The 13,280-nt window shown below is 42.6% G+C and overlaps 1 long non-coding RNA gene across 1 annotated transcript in view; it reads right to left on the bottom strand.

The window, feature by feature from the left end:
- Positions 1 to 11,521: 11,521 nt before the first annotated feature.
- LOC139056372 (uncharacterized) overlaps positions 11,522 to 13,280 on the bottom strand; it is a 61,915-nt gene continuing 60,156 nt past the window's right edge. The window contains exon 4 of the long non-coding RNA XR_011512319.1: positions 11,522 to 11,578. This is a non-coding gene — a long non-coding RNA (uncharacterized lncRNA). The remainder of the gene's footprint in view (positions 11,579 to 13,280) is intronic.

Here is a 13,280-nt window from a genome sequence, read left to right as displayed (position 1 = left end):
CCCAGCATTTCTAGAGCATCGCACTCGTTATACGTCGGTAATGCGCTAGTAAGGTGGACCGCGTTAGTGGACCAGAAGAGGGTAGATCGAGACGGGTAAGTCCACTCACGCGGCGCATGTAAAGTCTATCGCGTCGTATCGAAGGAGAGAGGAAAAGTGACGGCTGCTTGCGTGTCCCGTCTTCCACTCGCCGGCCCGACCCCCTCACCGGTCTGTTTCGGTCTGTTTCGGACGAAGGCGTATGGGCCACACGCAAACGCTTTCCCGTGGTATCACCACGGTGGGCTAACAAATGTGATACGCTATACTGTCGCATTCGTGTACAGGCGACTACAGACGACAGAGAAGCCAACACTGACAGCGCAGTGCTTCCCTCTGTCGTCTGTGTCTTTCCTTGCGCTGATAAATTATTTGAAAAAGAATCCCGGGTAATTAGCCCGACTCTCAATTCTTCGTGTTTGCTGTCTCTTGCACTCAGACCATTGTACGCGTGCATACCACATGGTGTGGTATGCACGCAGCTGTTGCGCAAAAAGAAAAAAAAAACACTAATGCGTGTGCGCGCAACGCTCATGTCATATATCAGCGTAAGCCAGAATGCTGCCCTGGTTCCTACCGTGCAGGTTTAGAGGAGCGTGACGATGGATCCATTTGGCTTCGTCATTTTGGAGCGAAACCAAGTGCGCGTCTCTAGAGGCTTCCTAATACCCCACGCGCAGGCCGCGCATGCGCTGTCGATAGTATAGGACAGCAAGATAATCCTCTGGGAATGCCACGGCGCGATTTCGTCTCGAGGGTGCGTCCGTGTAATGGTACTAAGCTGGTATAGTTGGTTTGCGTTCAACGAGGCGAAATAGTGCAGACGATGGTACCAGCAATGTGAACAAGACAATGCGCACAGTACAAAGCAGAAGGCAATGCACTGACAGGACAATGCGCTTCTCTTTCGCCCGTCCTGTCGTCTGCTCTCATTCGCTTAAACTTAAACCAACTGAAACAAAATGGCCCAGTCAGAACACTTGTCCATTTATTCTACATCGCGTCATTTTTCGCCTTCCGTTTCTCACGCACTAGACAAAAACAGCTCATTACATTCTCGGTTTCAACCGTATACGGTCGTCCGCGCTGTTTCACCGCGATAGTCGTCCGTATAATTTATATCCAAATGAAAAAGAGGCTTGATGCGGCATTCGTGCAGACCACTAGTATTAAAAATTAATGCTGACGCTCTCCAGTGAAACTGTAAGGCCTATTTGGTGTATACTCCAGTCCCGAAGTACTTATTTTGCTTTACGTATAACAGTGCACGGCACTGCAGACTCCATTTCCGCGAGATATGCATATTGCTAGCTGTACTATGCACAGCTATGCATAATGGACAGCTATGCTGCGCAGTGTGCACAAAAGTAGCAGTAATACGCTATAGAAAAATGTGTAAAAGCAATCGACGATGATTGTCAGCGAAAGCGCATAGCCGAACGCCTCTAGAAAGTTATTCTCCTCATTATGGAAATGGTGCCCTTGAAGGCGTGTATTTCTCGCACTGAGGATATTCAGGCTGCGTTTTGTCGTTTCACTGCGTAATTCCGTAGAGAACAGAGCCGTCAATCAGCCCATTTTCAGCAGTGCTATAGCTGTCTCTAAATCATGGGACTCATGAGCAGCTGGCACATAAAATAAGAGAAGACCGCCATCAAGCTATCTCTAAACGGCTTGAAATTATATTCCAATGGCTACCTGAACATACCGCCACTGCTGGTAATGACCTCGCCGACAAAGCCGCCCGGTGTGCCCATCTGGAAGCCCGAGCAGTTGCAGTTCCCTTATCCAGAACCGACGCTGCAAGAAAGATTCATGTTGTGGCTAAAGCTATGACACACAAATACTGGTCCTTTACCAACCTCCCGAAGTGTCATTTTCGTAGGCTTGATCCATCATTAAAGTTACAAGTGCCATCAAAAGTTTCCCGTTCTGAGGTGACAGTATTGTGCCGCCTCTGGCACGGGGTGGCAATTACGAGGGCCTACTCGTTCCGCATTAGAATGGGGAATACGCCCATGGGCTACTCTTGTGGAACTATAGAAACTATTGAACACATCCTATGCCTTGCCCTAGTACGACGTCAAGCGTGCACATGAAGCTCTCCGCACAGCACTGAACCAGCTGGACTCAAGATCATTTTCGGAAACGAAGATCCTTGGACCATGGCCGTACTCGTTGATGGCAGAGAAAGCCACGAAAACGCTTTTGAAGTACCTCAAGTCGACAGGTCTTGGCAACCATGTGTAGACTCGGTGCGAACCTTCCAATGTGCACGAAACTGTGCTCTCTCTATCTCCTCTCTCTCTCTCTCTCTCTTCGTCCCTATACCCCTTCCCCCAGTGCAGGGCAGCAAACCAGACCTGCGTCTATTTAACCTCCGTGCCTTTGCTCTCTCCTGTCTCTCTCTCTCTTTCTGACAGTGAACACTACCACCTGGTCTAAGAGCTGTGCTTCGCTGTAATATTTCCTCTTTCAGCTCTCAGTGCACACTAGTAAATGTGCTGAACTCCGACAATCATTCAATTGACATCTTTGTAGCGCATGAGCGCTTTAACATAGTGTGACAGGCAACATGCAGCACCATCATCATCATTATCATCATCAGCAGCAGCAGCATCAGCAGCAGCCTGGTTACGCCCACTGCAGGGCAAAGGCCTCTCCCGTACTTCTCCAACAACCCCGGTCATGTACTAATTGTGGCCATGCCGTCCCTGCAAACTTCTTAATGTCATCCGCCCACCTAACTTTCTGCCGCCCCCTGCTACGCTTCCCTTCCCTTGGAATCCAGTTCGTAACCCTTAATGACCATCGGTTATCTTCCCTCCTCATTACATATCCTGCCCATGCCCATTTCTTTTTCTTGATTTCAACTAAGATGTCATTAACTCGCGTTTGTTCCCTCACCCAATCTGCTCTTTTCTTATCCCTTAACGTTACACCTATCATTCTTCTTTCCATAGCTCGTTGCGTCGTCCTCAATTTGAGTAGAACCCTTTTCGTAAGCCTCCAGGTTTCTGCCCCGTAGGTGAGCACTGGTAGGACACAGCTATTATATACTTTTCTCTTGAGGGATAATGGCAACCTGCTTTTAATGATCTGAGAATGCCTGCCAAACGCACCCCAGCCCATTCTTATCCTTCTGATTATTTCCGTCTCATGATCCGGATCCGCCGTCACTACCTGCCCTAAGTAGATGTATTCCCTTACGACTTCCAGTGCCTCGCTGCCTATTGTAAATTGCTGTTCTCTTCCGAGAGTGTTAAACATTACTTTAGTTTTCTGCAGATTCATTTTTAGACTCACTCTTCTGTTTTGCCTCTCCAGGTCAGTGAGCAATGCAGCACCAACCAGGCTCTTTTTTCAAGTGAGCTAATGCGCATACATCCCTATTGTTAAGAAAGATAGGCTGTGGTTTTTCTGCATATCTCACAGATGAAGGTTGTTGAACTCATTGTAAGTTAAGCAGTTTTGCCTGTGTTCCACCAAGCTCGGTTTCATAATTAGAGACCGCTGTTAATGAAAATGTGAATATTCAAGTAAATTATACACCGCTAGCAAGCAAAGCAGAAACGAAAGGAAGACGCCACTTGGTTGCTGTTCGGCAACCGTCTTTTGTGCGCCTTTGCTTTTACGGTTCAGCGCTCAAGTTTTTCACTTCATTTAAACTGAAATATTCATACCTACGGGTTCTACCGATATTTTTTTTTCGAGCGAGTCGTGAATTACAACAAATGACCCCGATTATATGGACGCAGCTATTAATCTCCCGAGAACTGCCGCAACCCCAGCGAAAAAAAGAAAACCGACAGATTCAATCATGTCAAAAATTATCATCTTCCTAAGAGTAGCAGATAAAGGCAGGGAGGAAAAACAAAAGTGAGGGGCAGGAATGAAGCTAGAACTGTACGCTTTCTCTTGTTCTTGAACTTTTGCAGATTGGTTATTCGGTAGTTTAGGGCATTTCTAGCAAGGTCGCACGTTTTTCACTGCTGCCTCTTGGCTGCGCGTCGACTGAACAAAAAGGAGTGCTTTTGAAGGCACTGCTTCGGTTCCACAGCCAATGTATTTAACGATGAAGCCAACAATGAGATGATAATTTACGTGGTCTTAGCTGTTTACATAGGCCAATGACAGATTTAAACAATCTACATATACTACACCATTTGTTATGTGAGTGGGACACTGGAATCGGTTCCATTTACGAGTGTTTGTACTTCCTATTATTAAGAATATGTCATGCAGTCAGTATTCTTTCTTTCTTCTTTATTCAATACTGCAAACCTTGTACAGGTCCAAGCAGGGTGGGTTAAATGGCAACAAAACAGATTATTAAGAGAGAAAGCGCAATAAGTGTTTCCAGGAATATAGTTAAAGGCTATACTGGGGCCAATAGAAATGTGGTGCAAGATAAGTTGCTTATAATAGGATCCGAGACAGAAGAAGAAAAGATGCATTCAACGGATTAGTAGAGAAACTCGAAATCAACAAGAACCGCTATTATAAAAATGGCAGTGATAAATATTCGTTGATTACAACGCACATGTGTATATTTCACAGTGTATCAGCAAACCTGATTTTACTACGCAAGCTGCAGGCTCGTTAGATTGCTTAGCAGCTACAGCAGGGGTCGTGAATGAAGAATCAGCCGTCGCCTAACGCTTGCGAAACTACTCTGCGCAGGGGGTCTTTCCTCAGTGAGACTAGAAAAATCATTGTTCACAAAGCCACAAGCACTGTTATATATCATGATATCACGCACAGAGCTGCATAAGTGACACAGAAAGACAGACTGTCTGCCTTTTGATAACGTGTCTGTCTTTTCACGCATTTAGTCTAACTTCGTGTGCAATAGCACATAATGAATGGAGAGTGAGAAGCAGTCTTTAATAAAGCTGAATGTGTTAGCCTTGCCTAACAGCCTTCTCAAAGTATTCGCTTAGAAATATGATATGCAAATGATCACAGAAAGATGTAAAAGGCACATATGCCGATGGGCAAATCCACAACGCAGGCTACCCACCTAAATGCCTACCTTACAATCGCATCTGAACCGGCATTCTCAAACGCTCGAACCGACCTTCGCCATTTATAAGAATGGTAAGTGCTGGACTTCTTTCCCTACCACGCCGACGGCATCACTTCCGAAGGCATCTCGTGTAATCAAATTCTGAGCCGCCAAATCAGCTTCCTTGGTCTTGCAAGGCATGCCTCTGTCACAACAGCAGAAGCACCGGAGCAGGCATCCTGCAATGCAGTAGTCCCGCGAAGGATGCGCAGAAGCTGACAAAAAAAGGTCACTCCCACAAGTTCTCCACGAGGAGACAACTGTGGAAAGAAAAAAAAAAGGTAATAAAAGACGAGTCCTGGCTATAGCCCACCGCTGGCGTCTGTTTTCGTATGTTTTTTTCTGAGAATCGTTCACTTTTACTTTTCTCGAGCTTATCTACGACCCTGCTTCCCGACTCGACGAGGTCGTTTCCTCGGTGCATTCGACCGAGCGGCCACTGCGTGGTCTATTCGGCACAGCAGATTCGGAAAGCGGATCGTGCGCGAAGAGGTGGCCGAGTGGGTTATTCGTCGTTGGCTGGAACTGACCGAGGTCTTCGCCTGCGATGCTCCTCCCGGCCAGTGGCCACTTAAGAAAGTGCAGTCAAGCGGAAATAAAAAAAAATGTGGGGAGAAACTTCTTCGAATGAGGTTAGCCGCCGGTATCGGCAAAATATGCAGCAGGGAAGGTGGGTAGGGAAAAGGAAAACATTCGTTCATTTCGTCTCCTCGTCTCCCAGGAATGAATGGGAGAACAAAGCTTTGGGTTTATTTCCACACGGGATCCCACGTAGAGCTACCGTGAAATGTTTACGCAGCCTGAGATCCCAGAAATAAGGTTTTGGAGCTATGGTTCAGTCACTTGTAACTTTCGCCGCAAAACTATCTCCCTATAACACGTGCCGTTTTTCTTCTAGCTTAAATCAGGCTAACTTTATCACTACAATTCATGGCACTTACTGGACTTCCACTGGCAACTTATGTGACCCTGATATATATATAGCACTAGAGAATTTCTGCTCCTTGTTTGTTAAAGCAGTGTATGTGTATGCAAATGCTAAAACTGTCACATGCAGGAAAATATTTCAATTTCGTCTTAATCCCTGGTTAACAAAAGGTTTGTTAACTAGCGCGCGCAAGAAAGATAAACTATATAGTAAAACTAAAAAACATCGATTCAATGTGAGTCTAAAGCTTACGTATAAAAGATGTTGTAATTTGTTGCTTAACCTTCTAAAGATATAAAAACGAATTTATTATGGAAAAAGTATTTTGCAAGACAAAAATAACCCCAAGAAATAATGGAAACATTTCAATTACCTTTTAAATAGACCACAGCTCAGTAGAATAATTGATAGAATGAATTATAAACAACAAACCTACACCTAGGCATCCGGCATTGCTAAATTATTTAGTGATTTTTATAGATATACAGTAATAGGCCCGCAGCTTCATCGTATCCTCTCAAACGTTGTAGCCATTCATTTTTTGCTCTTCCCTGTCACCCCTGGTGAAGTGTGTCCTAAATCTAAATAACTCTAGCGTCGGGCTGGATAATGTTTCTGCTTATAATTTAAACCCCGCTGCTTCATATATTGTGGAAATATTAAGCAATATAATTAGTTTCATTTTAAATGTGGTATCTTTCCCAGCTCACTTAAGAAGGCAAATCTAATCCCTGTGCATAAAAAACATGATATTAGAGAGGTCATAAACTATCACCCTATCTCTATTCTGGCTTCAATTATCAAAATTATGAAAAATTGTTTCTGAAACGTATTGACAAGTACCTTGACAAATTTAAGTTGCTAAAGCCTTGTCAATTCGGTTTCCGTGCAGCTGGTTCAACCAATTTAGCTTTACTATCATTAATTGATTTCTTAAAGCGTTCCATCGACAACGGTGATTTCATCTGTTCTGTATTTCTTAATTTTACTGAGGCACTTGAAACCGTTAATCATAGTATTTTATATACTAAACTAGAATCATTGGGTACAACTGGTCCAACTTTAACGTTTTTAAAATATTGCTTACTTGAACGCGAACAATCAGTCTGCATAGGTGGTGTTTATTGAGACTTTAAGATCATCAATCAAGGGTTACCGCAGGGCTCAATACTTGGACCTTTATTGTTTTGTATCTACCTTAATGATTGCATTAATCTACTCCTGATTGCATTAACCTTCGTAAATTTGTCCTTTACGATGATGATACCACCATTTCCATGTCACGTAAATCGTTAACAACGTTAATCACTAAGCTGAACAGCTAATTGGCCAAGTTATTCAATGGTGTTGTCTAAGCAACTTATTTAGAAGCCACTTAAGACTCTGTTCATTATTTTCCAAACTTCTCAAAAAGTTCTCTCTTATCTACTGCAAGTATCCATAAACCATCATTGAATCCCAGCGGTCGATTGTATAAGTTTTCTTCGCATAAAATTAGACACTAACTTGAAGTTTAATAATCATATTGCTTATGTTAAACAAACACTGATTTTGGTAAAAGAGTTCCCATTAAATTTCTTCCATTTTGTTTCTGTTCACGCCTTATTGTCTTTCTTAGTTGCTATGGTGTTTGGCTGCTGAGTACGAGGTCGCGGGATCTAATCCCGGCCACGGCGGCCGCATTTCGATGGGGACGAAATGCGAAAACACCCGTGTACTTAGATTTCGGCGCACGTTAAAGAAACCCAGGTGGTCCAAATTTACGGAGTCCCCCACTACGGCGTGCCGCATAATCAGATCATGGTTTTAGCTCATAAAACCCCGCATTTTAATTTTTTTATTGTCGTTATACTTTGCCTTCATACACCGTCACACGCATACGACATCACTTCGTGGAGAAATACATTTAACTGTCACCTTTCGTCCAAACAGAACATTCAGAACCGGGCCACTCGCATTATTACCAGCAGTTCTTCCTCTAATGCTTCTCTGCTCCTTCAGCCTGACTTCATTTTTTCCTATGTCTGGCTTGGTTCAATTTCATTTACTTCTTTACTTTATTTAAATAACTTCGCAAACAGCTCGCGTTTCAAATAATAGATTCTAGGTTGCTCACAAATGCCAACAGTCCTAGGTTTGCCCATAATCACACCTTTCTATTGCCAAAATGCATCACGAACTATGGCAAAATGGCACCCTCCTTCTCGGCGATTAAATTGCGGAATGACTTACCCCGTGGCTCTAAATTGTCAACGTCCTCGCATGCATTCAAATATGAGCTTAAAATGTTCTTTTTGTATATCCAGTTGTCCTGATTAAGTTACATTTTATATAAAGTGTGTACTTCACTCGTTAGATATGTTTGTGCAATTTATATTGATAGCATGCGACATTTTTTTTTTATTTTACATGTATGACTCCTTGTATAAGAACCAAATGTATTCCTTTCCAATGCTTCGTTCACTTTATATTCACTTGTAAAATGCATAATTTTACATTGCTTTATCAATTAATCATTTTGTACCAATCTTCTGGTTAACCGAGGGTCCCGTTGCGGTCGTCTAACTTTGGGACCCTCGCCTGCATACTACTAACAACCGGCTATGTATCTTGAGTGAATGATAAACCGAAACTGAAACTGAAAGCTGGTCATTTGTTGCTATCTGAGAGAGGGTTAATTTTCGAGTAGTCTGTGATCACTGGTAGAAAAACCATACGACACTTTCTAATTCACGTATTATAGTGTCTACTGGAGCGCATGGTGGTGGAGATTCAGGTTAAAGCTTTACGGTGCCTCAGGTCTAAAAAGCAAATGTTCGGCGCGAGTTCAGTCGTTTTCGTTGTTTACCGTTTCCTGTTGGCGCTTTCAGCCTGTTGAATAACCTCAGGAAACGTTGGATCTCTGAACACTCGTGAGCTTAACAAGGAAAATTGTACGGCGCCAGGTGTTTCGCATATACTAGCAAAGGCCTGGAATCAGCATATCAAGCAGATCATACTCACGCTGCCGAAATATGAAGTTTTTACACACAACCCACCCTCTCTGAACTTGGGACGCTGACCGTACATATGTGCGAAATCTGCCCGAGTTCGTAGCGTCCGCCGGTTCTGTTTCAACCGATAGCGTGGGAGTGCAAATAAAGAAGCGTGAGGGCATAGTACTTACAGTGAGCGGTCAAACGAAAACACACAAACACACACAAAACATACTACTCGATTGCTTTATTTATTGGCCGGCGTTTACGCATCTACCGCTGATCATAGCAATTCGCTCATAATAGCGAGGCAATTCCAAAAGCAATGGTGAATGGCAGACGGTACTCTGTATCTTCTTCTGCGACACGTACACTTCTGCTGTCTACTTTACACAGCATAGCCCGGTGTGACATTCGTTCTAAGAAAGCTGACCACTTTGTATACTCAGCTCTCTCTTTCTGGCAATCCTGATCCTGACGACACAAAGACAGAAAAAATCAGTAGCAATTTAGTTGTAAATGCAAGAGAAATGCGTTCGCATTACGTCGTACCTTATTGAGGTCCCAGATACATGACTTAAAAGGAAGCTTTAGCTCGGGTGCTCCTATCTAAATACATGCAAAAGGAGACTTCGTTTTTCTAGGCAACGAGTGCACCAAATTTTACGAGGTTTGTTGCATTTTAAAGAAAAGCTTAAAATCTAGTTACTGTTGGTTTCGAATTTTTGAGTTAGGTCGTCAATTTTCTATTAAAAATTGGCAAAAATCGAAAATCTTCAGAAAACGAGACTATCAATTTTACATTTCTGTACCTCAACAACGAAATATGATAATACAATTCTGCGAGTTGCATCTAATACTACATCTAAAGCGAAAAAAATTGATATGTTACACGTGAATATAAAAAAAAGTTATTAATATGGTATTACAACTTTTGCAGAACCCTTGTAACCAGCGTAAAATATAAAGATATGAAACGACATATCGAATTTGTCCGCTTAGAATGATCTGATGGATGCAGTTTACAGAACCACGATATCTGCTCTTGATGCAGAGCTATGAGTTTGTAAATTTACTGCTTCTACCTTTTTCAGATAGTCGAGTATTTGAAAATATGCTTAACAAAATTCAAGCCCTAAATCGAAATTCGGCTTCCAACAGTCACTAGAGCTTAAGTTTCTCTCTCAAATGAAACAAATTTCATTAAGAAAGGTCCAGGGGTTATTTCGGAAAAACTTTTTTGCGTTTTACATGTATTTGAATAGGCCGCGTTGGAGTTGGGCCCGAGCTAAAGCATCCTCTTAAACCACATTCACCCCATTGCAGATTGTTGTTCAGGAGCTCAGTCAATGTCCGAGCAGTTCCTACCTCTTCGTAGAGCGAAATGCAGTTGGTTGACGATGGTCAGGACCAAATCAGCGTACATATATATATATATATATATATATATATATATATATATATATATATATATATATATATATATATATATATATATATATATATATATATATATATATATATAATGTTATTCTGCACCTCTCTACGTCTACCACGCGACCTTGTTTCCATGCTACACGCACACACATTTTCCCACTTGGACGCTCATAATACTAACGCATTAGAGAACTGGTTTAACGACACAAACGTGTAACAAAAGATGAAAGAACCAATTGCGAGTAATGATGTTATCAAACTGACCCAAAGCATACGCGATATGCGATGAATCGTCCCTTGAGTGTTCAAGCCGCCTCTTCATCCATCCTTCAATTTACAGGAAACGCCAGCTGGATTTCGGTGTATAGAAGGTTAAGCGCTTACACGAAGCGCTTTCAAGGTGCCAAGAAACTGCACTCTATTTCCGCGCGCATCTGTACTCGAAGATATCTTGAACTGCTGAGCTGTAAGGCATTGAGAACCTTCTCACCGTATTTATTACAGGAATTTTCCATTTGCAACGCCACTGAAAAAGAACGCTTTCCGTTGCAAATGAAGACGAAGTACTCCCAGGGACCCAGATGGGTTCAAAATGATAGACGCTTGCAGTATACGCTCAGTATAGCCAAGGTCCCGAGCTTTCAATATCACAATGATGCGTACAGAGAAGAAAGCGGAAGAACTTCCGGAGATCGAAAACTTGGTGGAGGCTATTTTGTTCCCGTGGTGATTTCAGCGTGAGCAGGAATGCTCTAAGGGTATCGAAAGCTGGTACGGAGGGCACTTTCAATACATTTAGTATTTTCATCATATATTAACGCAACCCAACAGTTCACGGTTTGGAAGCCACCAGAAAAGACGGGTCATCTTACAATATCTGGCGTCTTAAGTTTCTCTGCCAGAGTAACTTGCACAGTATTCTACAAGAGGTAGTAAAATCACGTTTTATTATTTATCTCATGATCAGTGCGTGGACCATCGTCTCAGTTCCAAATATATATCTGCCAGCGTATGCCAGTCCAATTTTAACATTCTGAAGCAACTTACCTCTGTTTATAACCTTTACACCACAATGTGCTACTCCATATGTCAGTCAGCCCCGTTCTTGCTCTTGAAGCACTTTGAGGGGATCTGAAAAGCGGATACAAACTAACGTTTCACTTCTTCTATCGACTAAGCGCGCGTAAATCCGTTGCGGCAACCATTCATGCCACAATTGCGTCATCGTTTACATGGACACAGAACCAATTTGAACTAAGCGGTGTTTAGAGTTGCGCTTGGCATGATGTGGAAACACATACTGCGCAATAAGTGGAGTTAGGCTTCTTTGTGACGTATATGTAGGCAATTGCTGAAACACGTTAGTTGACTAGTACAGGGAGTTGGCAACGTGTCTTTCGTTAATGATATATATATATATATATATATATATATATATATATATATATATATATATATATATATATATATATATATATATCATTTTTAACAGACGTATATAGGCTGCCGCAACGTGTATTGTTACGGAAGCTTTGTTCCCACCTGCATGTTTTTTAATTTTGAGTGATAGCCTGACAGCTTCTGCTGATGGTAAATTTACTTCTTTTGTTATAGACAAACGTAGTTGCTTTGTTTGCTTATTCATCTAGAGCTTGCATCAATGTGCTTATGTTGTGCGGGGAATCCATTGGAATGCATGCTGGGATACGTCCGTGTTAAACTGGACAAACACCATCCACGCACCGTATGTGCCACCTGCAGCCTTTAATGACAGCGAAATGAAATCAATGAAAGAAAACCTCATTGCATAGACCATTTTTAGGCTTCCAGGGCAGGCAAGAACTATTCTTTCAGGATAAATCTGACACAGGGAAGCGAAACGAACATAGCTGCGATGATGAAGCTTGCCTCACTAAACCTCGAAGATTGAGAGGGATGACAACATACCTGAAGTTTTGAAAGTGGTGCTGTCTTTGCCTCTTCTCCCGACTTCTAGGCCGCTGCTGCTGCTGTTTTGGTCTTGCTTTCCCCTCTCAGCGTCATCGTTAATAATGCCCTCTCAAGGATTATTAACGACGACGCACAACAACGCCTCAAATGAACACGTCTCCCTTTGTGTTCTGTGGACTACGCGGATAAACAGCAGTGGAGCACGCAAGGTAAAGTTTAACATCAACTGGCCACTCTCGTATGAACCTAAAGCTGAAGAAATTACACATTCGCCACCAATATCACTGCTAATTATCGTCAGTAAAAGCAAACAACACACAAAGCTTTGCTTACATCGATTCACACACTGCGTAGGAACCGCATATATTTTTTTCAGCGTCGCATCCTTATATTGCGATAATCCTTATCAAAACACTTCCGGTTCTGTTACTGCCTTGCGAAAGCAATATGGAACACGAGTCGTTCTCCTATCACAACGAATCGGTAGGGACGAGATATCATCTATAACTGTATGAAATGTTGAAAAATGTGTTTCTTGTTGTGGGATCCTGAAAAAAAGGAGATGCAGTGACACGTCTTTATCTTATCTTCTCACTTTATCCATTTGTCGCTAATACCTCACTCTTTCGAGTGTATTGTGTGACGCGTGTACAGACTCGGTAGCAAACGGTAACGAGCTCTTCTCTTCGGACGTGGCACCGCGGGGGTTTAATGGTAAAATAAAAAAATAATACATTGCCACTTGTATTTGTTGATTCACTCGTGGGTCTGTGGCGGGCAAAGACGCCTTCGTTTCCTGCTCCGCTGGCCCGTGTAAACGCAAAAGACTCTGATAGTCAAAATAACGAAGTTTGAACCCAAGCCAAGGTGGTATATTGCTTAG

Source organism: Dermacentor albipictus, chromosome 2 (genome assembly GCF_038994185.2).
Source record: "Dermacentor albipictus isolate Rhodes 1998 colony chromosome 2, USDA_Dalb.pri_finalv2, whole genome shotgun sequence".
Lineage (NCBI taxonomy): Eukaryota > Metazoa > Arthropoda > Arachnida > Ixodida > Ixodidae > Dermacentor > Dermacentor albipictus.
The sequence above is the reverse complement of the archived record's forward strand: the minus strand, read 5'-3'. Positions and strand labels throughout refer to the sequence as shown.